Source organism: Octodon degus, unplaced genomic scaffold (genome assembly GCF_000260255.1).
Source record: "Octodon degus isolate 3935 unplaced genomic scaffold, OctDeg1.0 scaffold00033, whole genome shotgun sequence".
NCBI lineage: Eukaryota > Metazoa > Chordata > Mammalia > Rodentia > Octodontidae > Octodon > Octodon degus.
The window spans coordinates 921,235-936,795 of NW_004524609.1; the positions used below are offsets into that span (position 1 = coordinate 921,235).

The following is a 15,561-nucleotide window of genomic DNA, read 5'->3' on the forward strand; positions in this document are numbered from 1 at the left end:
ATATAGCTCAGTGGCATAAGCGCCTGCCTGGCAAGCACAAGGTCCCAAGTTCAATCCCCAGTATCAAAGGAAAAGAAAAAAAGAAAAGAAACAGAAAAATACTCTTACATTTAATATTAATTCCTAATAGAGTAACTGTTGTTGTGAGCCATCTGACAGCTAAACCGAATATGTTACTTGTTCAAAATATTTCAAGTCAGTTTCATAATATGCAAAGTGTTTTCCCATAAAGAAAAGTTACTATCAGATCCATAAAGCCAACTCCTCATTGGAATATCAATACCAGGTTGATAGTATGAGAAGGCAGTAAGACACATCAATGATACACAATTACTACAACATGTAGAAAAATTACTATACTGACAAGAAGCACAAAGCACTATCATAAGACTCCTTCTAGAGACCCAGGCACAGAAAGAGGTTACAAACAGGAAAACCCAGACTCACTCAGCACAAATAAAAAGGTTCCTAATTAAGAGCACACCATAGGAGAGACCTAAGTAGTAAACATCCAAAGTTATTCTATAATGAAATTCTTTTTTTTTTTTTTTTTTTTTTTTGAGACAGGGTCTCACTGTGCAGTTCAGACTGGCCTTGAGCTAGCAATGATTCTCCTGACTCAGCCTCCCAAGTGATAGGATTACAGGCGTACACTACCACACCCAGGTAATAAAATTCTTTGAAGTTCTCACTTTACACAAAAATAAACTGGCTCAAATCTCTTCCAGCAAGCTGCAACTACAGCTTTCTCCAATTGTCTATGAAATTGGCAACAATCATCTCAAAGACAAAAGTTTACTTATATTTCTTCTTGGTCTTAATATCCGCAGAGCATGCACCATGAAGTAACCTCTTAGTGAAAGAAAAGAGGTGACCACATACTCAGAAGAAATTCCCAAAGAAATACTTATTGTTTAAAAAAATGTAAAGCTGATTAGGGTGGCACATACCTGCAACGCCAGCCCTTGGGAAACTGAGGCATGACAACTGCCATGAGTTTAAGGGTAGCCTGGGCTACACAGACCCCGTCTCAAAAAAAAAAGAGAGGCAGATAGATCCATATCCTCCTTCCTCCCTCCTGGACCTGAAGTGCTATCCTGAGATCCAATATTATGAGCTCCAGTGGCGTTAGGTTCGCACCCTAGCCCCATTTACCTCCTGCAAATTACTCACCTACTCCAGTCCCTCAGTTTGCTCCTCCATAAATAACAGAGCTTACCTTTAAGGCTGCTGTGATGATTATACAGAATATTCTCACTTACTTAACCTATAACCAAAACCATTTATAATCCGAAGGGAAAAAACTAATATAGAAGGAATAAATTTCCATATGGCTTTTTATTGCATGGGAAAAATATAAAGCAACTGATTATCTCAAACATCACTGTACTTAAAGACTCATACAGAGAAAAAGGAAAGCACGTATCAGAACACAGACGTGGCACTATTAGCTGCAACTGCCATATATAGGTTTAGGACACTGAAACAAAATTTCTTTCTCAGCCAGGAGCAGGGGTACAGGTAATCCCAGTACTCTGGAGACAGAAGCAGAAGGGCAAGTGTGATCACAGCCTGGGTGACTTAGCAAGACCTTTTCTCAAAATAAAAATTCTTTTATAAAGACTGGGGATGCAGCTCAATGTAAAGACCCCGAGTTCAATCCATAATACCCCCCAAGATTGTATGTCTAGATTTACTTTTACTAGTTCATGCAATTGCTCATGAAAAGAAAAAAGATGTCCAGTAATTTAAATTTTGAGCCACTCATGCAATAGGACATTGTCCAACAAAAAACAGCATTGTAAAACGTGCTGTGGTAATGCACATTTACACTCCAAGCATGGGAGGCTGAGGCAGGACTGACCCAAGTTTGAGGCCAGTCTAGCCTAAATAGTGAATTTAAGGCCAGCCTAAATTACAGAGGAAGACTACGCCTAAATTTTTTTTAAATTTTAATTTGTTTAATGTATTTAGTACAGGGTCTACAGGGTCTCACTACACAGATGGGACTCCTAGTGATCCTCCCATTTTCAGCCTCCCACACACTGAGATTAGAGTGTGCCAACACACCATGTCACAGAGTAGGGCCCGAACAACACCAGGGATCAAACCCCAGTCCTTGAGTCTACCTAAGCAGGTGCTTTAATCCACTGAGCTATCTGGCCAGTCCTTCTGCCTAAATTTAAAAAAAAAAAAAAAAAAAAGGAAAAGAAAGCAGCATTACAGAGCTATATTCACTGACATGAATATAGCTTAACTGTTAAATGGAAAAAACATAGTATGTTTATACTAGGACCTTACTTTTATATTAAAAAAGTTATTTGGTTTAGGTAATGTCTCCACCATAAATGTACTATGTGGCATAAAGGAGGAAATCAAAAAGAAAATAATTGAAATTCTTAAGAGTCAAAAACCTAAGTTAAGCAAAATATCACATTTAATTTTCCTAAATTTCACATACTGAGCTGAGCACACTGGTACCTGTAATCTCAGCTCCTTGCAAGGCTGAGACATGAGGACGCAGGTCCCAGAGCAGTCTGGACAACTTAGCTAGACCCTGTGTCCATTTAAAAAAAAAAAAAGGTTGGGGATGTCTCAGTGCATACACAGGCCGCCAGTTCAATCCCTAGTATGAAAATAAGTAAAAGTTAATTTATTGAGCAAAATGTTGGTTAAACAAGGATTCCAACTTGACCTCACACACCTAAAAAGGCTTTAACAATTTAAATAGAGAAAGAAAACTTGCAAAAGCAGTATATCAGCTTACGACAAATCATCTTTCTCCAAAGAACATATAGCATTAAAAGCTACAATTAATTAATTAATCCTCATACCTAAGAAGGTGGTTTAGGACTAGAATTAAAATTTCCAATTCACTGATATGAAAAGACAATAGTCATAACTGTTTACTCAGAATAAAGAGATATTCTAAATTTGAGCTCACATAGTATGTAACATGACAAGTAAATACAATGACATTGCACTTGTTGCTTCTCTAACACTAAGATTGTGTAGTAATGTAGAAATGAGTCATCAAATCAAGGTTCTTCAGTGATCAAATATTCGGCTGGACTACAAGTTTCTCTCACACTTTCAAAGAAGCTAAAATTTTAGGGACAGAACGATGTAAAATGCAAAACATCTGGGGAAACAAAGTTCTCAGAGATTCACAGTGAACTTTATCCTAATGAATGTGCAAAGGCTTTCCTATACCAAAGTTATTTAATTAGCATTTTCCTCCCTTGTATCTATTAGCATCAGGCAGACTCTGAGCTAAGGAGTAAGCTGGGATAAAGTTCAATAATGTGACCTCTAGGGTGCTTTCCTGTGCTGATCCTAGTGTTTTACACTGCAACATAAATCCAAGGACAAACTTCTACACTTAATACAAGTGGAAGCAAAAATACATCCCTAGAGCAATTTCTCAACGATAGCACTGCTGTGTTCTGGGCCAAGTTTCTGACATGGGGACAACACTGTGCCTAGCGGATGCTTGGGCAGCAACTCTGCTGTCTACTCACCAGATGCCAGCAGTCTCCTGGCAAATTACAGCCAGCAAAAAGAGATGCATGAAATGCCTCCCACTGACAAAGCAAAGTCATACTTCCTGACAAAGAACCACTGGCTTTGTCAGGGATACAGCTCAGTGGCATAAGCGTCTGCCTAGCAAGCGCAAGGTCCCAAGTTCTGAGTTCAATCCCCAGTATCAGTTAAAAAAAAAAGAACCACTGGCTACAAAAATTATATCTTCTCACACACATACACTCTTGTACTCATAAAAACACATCTGGCTCCAGGCCAGAACCCTATGCCTTCAAATGAATTTTTTTTTCTTTTTTTGTATTTTTAAGGGAAGGGTCTACAGGGTGTTCAAGGTCTCACTACTAGATGGGACTCGTAGTGATCTGCCTGTTTATAGCCTTCCAAGGGCTGGGATTACAGGAATCTTGCCACCACGCCCAATCTCAACTGCCATCTCTGCAAGGACCTGAGTTCAATCCCTGGTTCCGCAACAAGGGGGAAAAAAAAAAAGCCATCTCAACGTGCCCCCAGGGGCAAGGCCGGCAGGCAGGTCCTGGGATCCAACCCCAGACCCTGGCCCCTGTGCCTGCTTGCAGGCACTTTAATCCACTGAGCTATTTGGCCAGCCCTTGAAAATTTCTTTATTCCCTGTAATTCCCAAGTCTCCAGGCGTACAGGAAGCATCCACCTTGCAAAGATACTACACTGTACTGACCCAAGAGGCAGGATCATACCACTATGTAGACATGGCAACAAATCAAATACCACAGCTGCACCGACACTGGAAACAGAGGCAAAAAAATCAGATGAGAAAACTACCCTACCTAGCTTCAAAAACTAGAGGAGGGATGATAAGTGTCCACGTTATTAAGATTTCAGCTGAGACGAATTAGAATTTTATTATGTAAAAGACAAGGACAAGAGAGAGACAGTATGGGTTTCTGTTTGCGTGGTTTTTGGTCTTCTGAAGACCAGACTTCCCTATGCAGCTCAGGCTGGCACTGCATTCATTCTGCAGCCCAGGAAAACTTAAAACTCAAGTGATCCTCCTGCCTCAGCTTCCCAAATGTTAGGATTACAGGTGTGCAGCACCACACCTGGCCTAGTATTTCTACTGACAGAAATAGCAGAAGCAGCACAGTTCTGGGAAACAGGACACACAAAGAGTTAAAAGGAAATTTTTCTGAAATGTTTTATAAAGGAAGCAGTACAGGAAAAAGGCAGGCCATGTGAAGCCTAACAGACTAACACTGAACACTCAGCCTTAAGTCAGCACTATGCCAATGTGCCACAACTGAGTTTCCCACTTGGGAAGGTCATTTCACTATCAGAACTGTGCTTTGGAGGCTCAGTTTGGTAGACACAGAGTAAAATGAAGTGAAAACACATCTAGATGTCAAAAACCAATGAAGCTACTGAAATTCAACTAAGGCCACCTCATAATAGAATAGCCAAAATCTTCGAAGATTTATTTCAGGTACATGAAGAGGCTAAAGAATATAGTGGCTGCCCCGCCCCCAGACACGATGAGCCGGCCAATGAGTTCTGGGCATGGTGGTACACCCCTGCAATCCCACTGCTGGGGAGGCTAAAAATAGGAGGATCACTACAAGTTCAAGCTGCACAGTGAGACCCTGTACCAAATACATTAAGGATTTTTTTTTTTTAAAGCTCCAAATGCCTTCAGGGCAGGTTTGGTTGGCTTGAGTTGTGGGGATCGAACCAGAGCAACCTAAGCCTGACTGCTTTGTTGAAGAGGCACTTAAAAGAACTGAGCTAAGGGGCAGGCCCCCATCAAATACATTTAAAAAAAAATAATGTAATGGCTAATAAAGACTAGTGAGAAAACTAGTCCTTTATAACTCTACCTACCTTACTTACAATGAAACCCTTCCATTTACTTTCCATCAGTCCATTCAAGTTTGGTGCATCCTCCACATCCCTAAGGTTCTCATTAAGTTTACACTTCCTGGTATCTTCCTGACTGTCACACCTAAGTTCCCAATACCATATATGCTTTTTTGTTTTTTAAAACTCATCACACTGGGCTGGGGAGATAGTTTGGCAATCTAAGCACCTGCCTGGCAAGCACAAGGTCTCAAGTTCAATCCCCAGTACAACACACACCGGCACCAGAACCCCAGGCAGCACCAGGCATGGTGGCGCACGCCTGTAATCCCAGCACTGGGGAGGCTAAGACAGGAGGTAAACTGCACAGACCCTGTATCAAAACAAAAACAAAATCATCTCACTTCCCTACTCTAGAAAAATTTCTAGTGCCTTTTCACAAATCTACATTATTCTAGATGAAACTTAAAGTCTGGGCAAGCTGGAAGCACTTGCATACACCCTGAAGCACTTAACAGTTTACCCCAAGCATCACTCAGGCAGCACGGATGTGTATTTACTGACTATCCCAGGGCACTTGGGCAGGTATTTCTCTTTTTTTGGCCAAACCTGAGACTGAACTCAGGCCCTTGCATTTGCCAGCCAAGCATTTATTCTACTGAGCCGTCTCCCTGGCCCCTTGGGCAGGTATTTCAACAGTCAATTCCCATACTGACCTGTTTTTCCCTCAGTAATGGGGATCAAACTTGGGACTTTGCGCTTACCTATGCTGTTATCTTATACAATTAATGAAAAAAGTTGGTCATCCTGTATTTAAATAATTGGACTGGTGTGTTTAATCCCATGTATAAGGTTCATACAGGAGGTACACCAGCCAGAGTCCTGGCTGAAAAACTAAACAAGACCCTGTGTCAAAATAAAAAGGTCCCCGAAGCAGTTCAGAGAAAGATGCAGGGTTCAACCCCAGCACTGCCTGCTTGCCTGCCAAAAAGTAAGGCTATCAGGTAGTGTGAGTCCAGAAATCCCATGGATCCCCAACCAACTGCATATCTTTGCCTATACTGCTATTTCTACACAGAAGGGCTTTCTGTGTTTTGGCCCCAAACATTAATTCTTCAACATACAGCTGCTTCTTTTTTTTTTTTTTTTTGGGCAGAACCGGGGATTGAACTCAACTCAGGCCTGTATTGTACTGAGCCATCTCCCTGGCCCTGATAGACAGCATCTTCACAAAAACTTCTGACTCTTCAAATTCTTGTACAATCCACTTTAAAGTCTCTAATATTCAATTCAAATCATCTAAATGTTCCCTAAGTATGAGTTAAAGTTCCATAATAGTACCCCTTTGCTATAGACTTAGTTCATCTCAAACTTGGTACTTTGAAAGTTTCAGCAGACCAGACTAGAATAGTCAAAAAAAGCTTCCTGAAGTGACCTCCAAATATAAATCAGATTTTCTTAATAAAAGAAACAAGGGAGGCCGGGGAGATGGCTCAGGGGAATAAGCGCTTCCCTGGCATGCACAAGGGCCTGAGTTCAATCCTCGGTTCCGCAAAAAAAAAAAAAAAAAAAAGAAAGAAAGAAAGAAGGGAGCTGGGAAGGTAGACTGGCAGTTTAGGCGCCTGCCTGAGAAGGGCAAAGACCCAGGTTTATCCCCAGTACCACATGCTGTGCCATGCCATGCCATGCCAGCCCCGGAACCCTAGGTGTGCTGTGCTTGCCACTGAAACTGGGCATGGTGGCGCAGGCCTGTAACTCCAGCACTGGGAAGGCTGAAACAGGAGAATTGCTAGGAGTCCACGCTGCATGGAAGACCCTGTGTCACATAAATAAAAGACAACAGGGTGGGGGGGGCCAGGCCAGAGAGATGAGTGGTAAAGTGCTTATCTAGCACACAACGCACATGGGGGTGGGGGGAGATTCTAATGAAGAAAGCAACACAATCACAATAATGGGAAGGTTAGGAGTGGATCACATGACTTGGATAAACCAGGTGGCACAAGTGCAGCAAAAGAATGCAGCCACTTGTAATGAACTATAGCACTAGAAGCTACATTATGTGATACACTAGAAAGTATGTCTTTTACACAGAAGTGAATGTTACAGGTTACCCTGGTGAGAAAACTTTTATTAAAAAACAAAACAAGGGACCAGGGAGATGGCTCAGTGGAATACGTGCTTCCCTGGCAAGCGCAAGGGTCTGGGATCAATCCCCGCTTCCTCAAAATAAATAAGTAAATAAATGTATCAAATTCCCCCAAGTCTTTAGCACCATACTATGAGAACAGAGCTTAACTGAAAGTGTCTTGTAATTAATAAGGGAAACTTAACTAAATGTAGGATAGGTTAAGATTGCTGCTCATGGGAGGGGGGATGGCTCAGTAGAATAAGCGCTTCCCTGGCAAGCGCAAGGGTCTGAGTTCAATCCCCGGTTCAAAAAAAAAAAAAAAGACTGTTGCTCATGAACGTTAATTAACCTTTTATTATGCCAGCCACTGTACTAAATATTTTACGTACATTCTCTTCATTTCACGATGACAGTAAGATAAGTACCACTGTCATCTTTTCAATGGATAAGGAAAACTTGATGCTCTTGAAAAGATAAGTAATTTGCCTATATCAGACAACTACTAAGCAAGATTGCAAAGGCAAATATGTCTATTACATTAGACAGTTTACGGTTAATTTTATTCTGCAGAGGAAAGTCAATAAAGGAACACCAACTACCAAGTATCTCCAGTATTTATTAGATTTATTAAAATCCCGCAGCTCAATGTGGTGGTGCGTGCCCAGTCAGAAAGCCAAGGCAAGAGGATCAGACCAAACGAGGTAACTTAAGGGTATCCTATTCTCAAGTAAAAATTAAAATGGCCAGGAATGCAGCTTAGTGGTAAGTGCTTGCCTAGCACAGGTAAGGACTTGGTTTCAAAAGCCACTACACACATGTGTACAGGCACACAGGCCTACAACATTCAAACCACTGCACTAAATATCTACACAACAATGAAAGGGCCAAGAAAAGGGAATCCCTAGAGACCACAAGAGTGGATCCTAAAATGGGTTGAGAAGTAAGTGGATTCAGGAAAGGCTTCCAAGAGCTAACAGCATCAAGGCTGTTGCGTATTTAAATCCTCTCCACTGCCTCTAACACCAAAACCAAAACCAATTTCTGCCTGAACATTCCCTACATAAGTAATTCTTGACTGATCACTATCTTATACTGTATAATAAAATCTCATTTAAATCTCCACTAATGCCAGATCCAAATCAGACTACAGCAGACAGTAACACTGGAGACACTAGGAATTATAAAGTTTCATTAATGCCAAAGATGTATCAGTGAGGTGCAAATAGTTCTATGCATTATGTTTTGCCTTAAGGTGTCAAGGAAAATTTCCGGGAGAGATACTGAAATAAGGGGAGGAGGGTATGCACACTTCATGCAGACACTGGCCCACATGTTCAAGGAGTGTGAAAATAATACATGGAACCACACAGTGTATATCAACTGACAAGACACAGAAAGACATCTGTTTAGGTCAGGTCCCAGTCTGGATTCAAAAGTGGTCCAGTCCTCAGAAAAGACAGCAGTGTGGGACAGCTTTTCCTTCTCCCCACTTCTGACATGTTTACCTCTGTTCCCTACATGTAGCTGCACCGTGCCTAGCACAGAGACCAATACAAGTCAAGTAACGTGAACATTCTATACTAAATAATCAGTCAGGAGATCCATTAAGATGACCCATTAGGACATTAATGGGAATGTCTGGTCATAAGGTGAAAACAATCTTATCAAGAAAGGTGCGTGGAAAAAAAAAAGGCGTGTGAATCTAGGACATACCTCCACCTCAAATTCCACTCATGTAGATAGCTAAACACTTAAACCTAGACTGGCAAACTGGTTCAGTCATACATTTTTAAACTATTAAATATGGTTACATAACATTTTGAAGATGGTATCCATAAAAAAACTTACATATAATTACTCAAAGTTTTACCTACCAAAAGTACATACAGGACTTTAGCCAATATAGCTCCATGATACATACACATGGACAATTTTTTCTCTCAAAGATTGTAACATTAAAAAATAAATCTTAAAAAGATCAATTCACCCTTTTCAAAGGCTCCCTGAGCCCGCCGACTAGACAAGATGAGCAAAGCTCACCCTCCCGAGCTGAAAAAATTTATGGACAAGAGTTATCATTGAAATTGAATGGTGGCAGACATGTCCAAGGAATACTGCGAGGATGTGATCCCTTTATGAATCTTATGATAGACGAATGTGTGGAGATGGCAACTAGTGGGCAACAGAACAACATTGGAACGGTGGTAACAGGAGGAAATAGTATCACCATGTTGGAAACCTTGAAGAGTTTAAATAATGACTGCTCAGCAGAAAACTCCATGCCCCTCCTCCAAGTGCTACTTTCACTGACTGAAGCTTGGGTCATACACATTTTCATATATTAAATTTTTGTTAAATAAACTTTTGTAATAGCTAAAAAAAAAAAAGATCAATTCACACAAAAAGTGTGATGCTTTTTAAATGCTATTAAGGTCTTTAAACATCTCTATTCTCCATGGTAATATATGAACAGTTTACTGAAACATTCTTGACAGTTCCATTTATCAAACTAGCAGTTTGTTTTGTTGTGCAGATCGAACTCAGGACTTTGCACATGCCAGCCAAGCATTCTACCACTGAGCTATACCCACCCCTCCCCTAGACTACTATTTCAATACTAGCAAACACCAGAAACTCACTAGCTTTTAGCCTCTTTTCCTTCACACCCTCTGGTGGAGGTGCTAATAAGCAGTCACAAAGGCCAAACAGCAAGTAGCTGGAGAAAGTCTGTATATCAGTTCTTAGCAATTGTTGGTTTACCATCTAGACAAAATTGTTATTCCATCTTTATTTATCCTCCAACTCTTCCCAGCCAAGAGAATTTAACAACCTAAAGGTTTGACCTTTAGGTGCTTCTTTTTAAAAAAGGAATTAAAAGGTGGGGAACTCCATTAAGTTTGGTCCACACAAGAAACTTTTTCCAAACAAGGGCACAGTCTGCTGTACACAAAATTCATAGCAAGATCTTTTTCGGATTCCTCATTCAAGTAACAAGAACCAGAGTTTCTGATAACATTTATATAAAACTCTACTGAGATTTTTTCCACTTTACATTTCCTAACTCTCCAGAGCTTGGAAGAAAACTAATTTTAAAAAATTACAAACGGGGAAAAAGGCAAGTTCACAGTCAACAATATAGACCTCAGTAATTCCCTGGTAGAGAGTGCTATTCAAAAGCTAAAATTCTATGGAGCTTGCTTAAAATCTTGGAAAGATAAGGCTTTCAGAAATTAATTTTTATTAAACAACTATTTGCCACACTTATCCACTGAGGAAATGAGAATTTAAAAAGCTCTCTATCCTGAAATAATTCTTGGCATAAAGGGTTTAAATAAATAAAACCTTGCTGGGTGCAGTAGCACACATCTGTAATACCAGTACTCAAGAGGTTGAGAGAGGAGGGTCACTGTGAGTTAGAGGGCAGGCTGAGCTACCTACTGTACTGAAGGCCATTCCGAACTACATGAGGAAACCCGCTTTCTTTCATTTATTTATTCAATCATAAATAAATATATGTCCTTGATACACTATTTTTAAATTTTCCTTCCAAGACTACCTAATTTTTTCATAGTATGAATTGTGTCCTATTTTAGAAAAACTGGTTTTCACATATTCTACATTTTAGCTTTACCTTTATTTACCCTATCAAAAACAAAGAAAGCTTTTAATTCCTAAAACATTCTATTTTAGCCCTTTTGAAAGCCAAGGTTTCTAGTAAATGACACCTATATATTCATTTTCGTATGCATTTCATCCTACAACCTAAAAGAAAGGCACATAGCTAACACAGAAGAAACAAACCCCACAGCCCAGAACACCTCCAGGGAGTGATTATTCAGAATTTTAAAGCACCTTCTCACTTACACTCTTTCACCATTTTAAACAAATTTCTCCCATGACTGGGTAGATTAGTCTAGGTCTCAGGAAGAATGTTTCACACCAGTACACACTGACAGCTCACAATATGAGAGGAGCACAATGCAGTTTCTCAAATAAAATGTCTCCCCAACACCTGGCCTGCCTACTGTGTCAGTGCAAAGCCTTGGACCATCACTTTCCTAAAATATAACTTGGTTTTTTCGAAACCTATTTTAAGACTAGTTTTTGAGTCCTCATATTGCTTCTGAAGACGCATGTTTTAGATTACATTTTCTCTCCTAATAAACTGAGCACTCGCCTCTGGGCTCATTAAAAGTTGTGCAAAAACATTACTGCCAGAATGTAGTGATTCATAACACAAGCAGGACTCTCTGATCCATACTTCCCACTCCCCAGACTGTGAAGATGCACGATGTGGTTGGAAATGACATGAGTTAGAAAAGGCGAACAGTTCACTGTGCTACAGGTCACCAACGTTTACAGGCTGCTAAAAAAGATGGGAGGTGAAGACATACTTGTGTATTACTTGCAGATCAAAAGGAGATGGGTCTCAGGAAAAGACTAGAATACACATTTGGGAGGGCAAGGAGTAGCTATCATTACTCTAAAACCTTCACCATTCTTCCCCTGGACACACACTGAAGGGAATGAAGAGATCCTTTGAGGAAAGGTAAGTCAATAAAACTTTTTAAATTATATAGTGAAGTCTCTTGATTTTTGCCTTAATGGACTGACAAGAAAAACATAGCTACAATGGGTGTGGCAGAGCATGCCTGTAATCCTGTAATCCCAGCACTCTGGAGGCTGAGGCAGGAGGACTGCAAAGTTCAAGGCCGGCCTGGCTACATAACAAGTTAAAATCAGCTTGAGGTCAAGACTCTGTCTCCCTAAAATTTTCTTCTGTGATTACTCTTTGAAAAGTACAGGATAGCTTTAGTTTGACAAATTTTCGAACACCTTAAAAACTGTTTTTCTAACATAAGTATAACTAAACTTTATTCACAAATGAAGGTCAAATAAAGTACAATACTAAAATATCTTCTCAAAGAAGCATCAACCAGTGGCCTTGTGTTTACAGTTACATGGATCAAGTCATACGAAACAGAACAAATCTAAAAACCTTTTACTTTAAATTTTAAATCTGTAGTCAATTTAATAACATTCAGAGGATACAGAGGCTATGGCTACAATGTAGCACTATAAATTTGAAAGTGTACTGGCAGTTGAGAAAAAAATGGACTACACAGTACTATTTCCCTTCTCACCTTAATAAAAATTCAGATACAAGTAAGTTAAGGTTTACTCACTTTCTTTTTCGAGGTATTGGGGATCAAACTCAGGACCCTTGCTCTTGCCAAGCAGGCACTTAGGCTGCTGAGCTGTATCTCCCAGGCACTTTTTGGGCTTTGAGACAGAGTCTCCCCTATGGATTTCAGGCTGGCCTTGAGCTCACTTTGTAGCCCAGGCTGGTCTCAAACCTGTGAGGATCCTTCTGCCTCCGCTTCCGCCAGTGTTGGGTACAGGCACGCACCACCAAGCCCAGCTGGACTACTCACTTTTAGCTCCCAGAATTTTCCTGAACAGAACAGTAACTCATCTAACAATCAAAAGTGTTCTGCAGGTTTAACCACAGAAATAACATGTAGGCAAGAAGGAAAAGCAGACAAAAATTTAACATATCACTGGACTAAAGTGCAACCCTATAACACTGACGTTCTGAATACAGCTTTCAGTAAAGATAATAGGAACAAGTCTCAATGCCATACTTCAGTAGACGCATACAGGTGCAAAGACCACAATCCCCATGCTACCACAAGCTCTAACAACACTTAGCCATGGTCACTCTGCTAACTGTATATAGCCACAAATCATGAACACTTATTTCTTATGCACTTAAATGAAGCAGTTACCAAAGACAACCACGTTCACCAAAACAGATATTAACAATCTTTGTAACATGTAATGTTTCCCTCCAAGGAGTTTCCAGTGAAGCCAACCACCTGAAATTATGATTACTAAGGAATACTGTACACAAACTATGTTAAAAGGTCAAAGGAATTGTATACTTTTTTTGGATAAAACCTAGTGGAACATCAACTCCAGAATTCCATGAGTGAGAGTAGTTATCTTAAGACTTATAACTATTATATTCCCAAAGGTTGAGGATTTTTACCTTGCCTTATTTTTAGAACTACACATTATACTGCACATATCACATGACACGACGTAACTGTTAGCACAAAAAAGGGCCCAAACCAGTGAAAACATATACAGTAAGAAAGAGACCCACGCACACTCAAGAACCAACAGATTTCACATTTACTGCGAGCATTTTTAACTCAACAGTTTTTAATTGAAGGGGTGTCTAGTAACATACATAGAAACAAAAGAGAGGTACTCTGCATTTTATAATAAGAATTTATTTACCCTACCATGGGGAAAGCTGACATGAAGAAAAAGGTAACAGCAATACTGTACTCTTCTAAAGCTACAAGATTAAAGCCCCCCCAAAATGTGTGGATGAAAAATGCAACAGAAATATTAGTAAATTATACCCACATAGAAAATAATTACTCAAAAAAATAATAATAATTACTCAAAAGTATAAAGAGCCTTAACTGAAAACGCCTGTCGACAATTGAAATTTTCTAAACTGGTAAGATAGTATTTAAAGAAACTAGTACTGTACAGCCTATAGAAAAGGGGGAGGGGAAACACACCCACTTAAGCCTTTGTAAATAATAGTTTAACCCCCAAACAAGAAAACACAAGCTACAGACCATTCGGATAAATGGAAAACATACTCTAATGTGCTACTTTTCATACTTAAAAGTACTTTGACACTAAGTTCGGCAACGATTTATTAACTATATCATGATTATGCAAGGCAAAGATTATGTAATTTTATCGTTTATTTTTAAATGTTCTCCGGCTCCACAACTAAAAAAAATAAAACATTTTGATCTCTCCAAAGGGGAGGGAGAGGGTTTCTCTGAGCTTATAGCTTAAAATACACACATACACCCCAAAACAAACAAAAAACCATAATGATGGCTAGACACGTGACAAAGGAGACGGCAACACCAGGATTGTGAATGGAGGGAGAGAGGGAGGCGAGGCTGGAGGGCTAGAGCGCCTCGGAACTTTGGGGACCGCGGGCTTCCAGCCTCCCGACCCCCGAGGTGCCACACGCTGCCTCTACCAGTTGTACAGTTAACACCCTCAAGTACAGTTTTCTTAATAGGTCACTGAAAACGCTCCAATGACCTCCAGGAGAAAAAGCGAAAAACAGAGGTGGAGGAAAAAGCAATTTAAAGTGGCGCCATCGTGTCACCCCTTTCCCCTACGGCAATCAATAAGCAGTAGGTAACGCGTCTCTCTAAAATTCCACGCTGAGACTCCAGCATTGGAAAACAAAAGGATTTTTAAGTAAAACATAGGAATACGGTTGTTTATCGGAAAGGAAACAGTTACACGATCTGAAGCAAATCAAAAGACCGTCAGTCGGAAAGCAGGCCCCCCCAAAGGCAGTAAGATCCAACTCAGTTAAAAGCAAATACAGTAAATACCTCTTCCTCTTTAGTTTTTTTAAGTCCGCCTGAGGAAGACTACAGCTGAAAACGCAAGTGACCTCAATTTACAGGCAACAAAAATAATAAATAAAACAATCAGTTCTGATACAAACCGTGAAACACGCAAGACGTTCCAGCAAAGAAAGGCCTTTCGCAGTCGACAGAAGTTCAAAGCGAGAACCAGAGTTTGTTTTGCTTTTTAGGGGAATAGCCGAGCTCCCCGGGCCGCCTTTTCAAACGGAACGCCGAGGGCGAGCCCGGCGAGCGCCGCCGCGGCAGCTGGCGGGGAAGGGCCCCGCACACCCCCGCCCTCGGGGCGCCTCCCCGCGCGGGCCCGCAGCGGGGAAGCCCGGGGAGGCCATTTAAAGTTCCGGGGACCTCTCCTCCCTGCCCTGCCTTTCCACTTGCAACTAACAAAGAGAGGGAGAAACGGGAGCCTCGGAGAGCGCGAGGAGGAGAAAGGGCAGCGGGAGGCGGCGGCGAGGCGAGCAGCAGCAGCACCTACCACGTGATGGAGGAGCGCAGCCCGGGCGGATTCGGCCCCACAAAATGGGCGCAGTTTGCAAACAGCCCCGGCCGGGGCGCCGAGGCCGGCAGGCGGGGGCGCGCGGC

At 40.9% G+C, this 15,561-nt stretch overlaps 1 protein-coding gene across 4 annotated transcripts in view; it reads right to left on the reverse strand.

Moving 5' to 3' along the window:
* The window catches only part of Kansl1 (KAT8 regulatory NSL complex subunit 1), a 180,402-nt gene that overhangs the window by 137,657 nt on the left and 27,184 nt on the right, over window positions 1–15,561 (reverse strand). For 2 of the 4 annotated variants that reach the window (XM_023713979.1, XM_023713977.1), the window contains exon 1: window positions 15,455–15,555. The exons of 1 other annotated variant lie outside the window; for it this stretch is intronic. The gene's annotated coding sequence lies outside the window, so the exon portion shown is untranslated. Of the gene's footprint in view, window positions 1–15,062; window positions 15,422–15,454; window positions 15,556–15,561 lie in introns of those variants that run through there. One more of the 4 variants, XM_023713978.1, reaches the window with a different exon arrangement.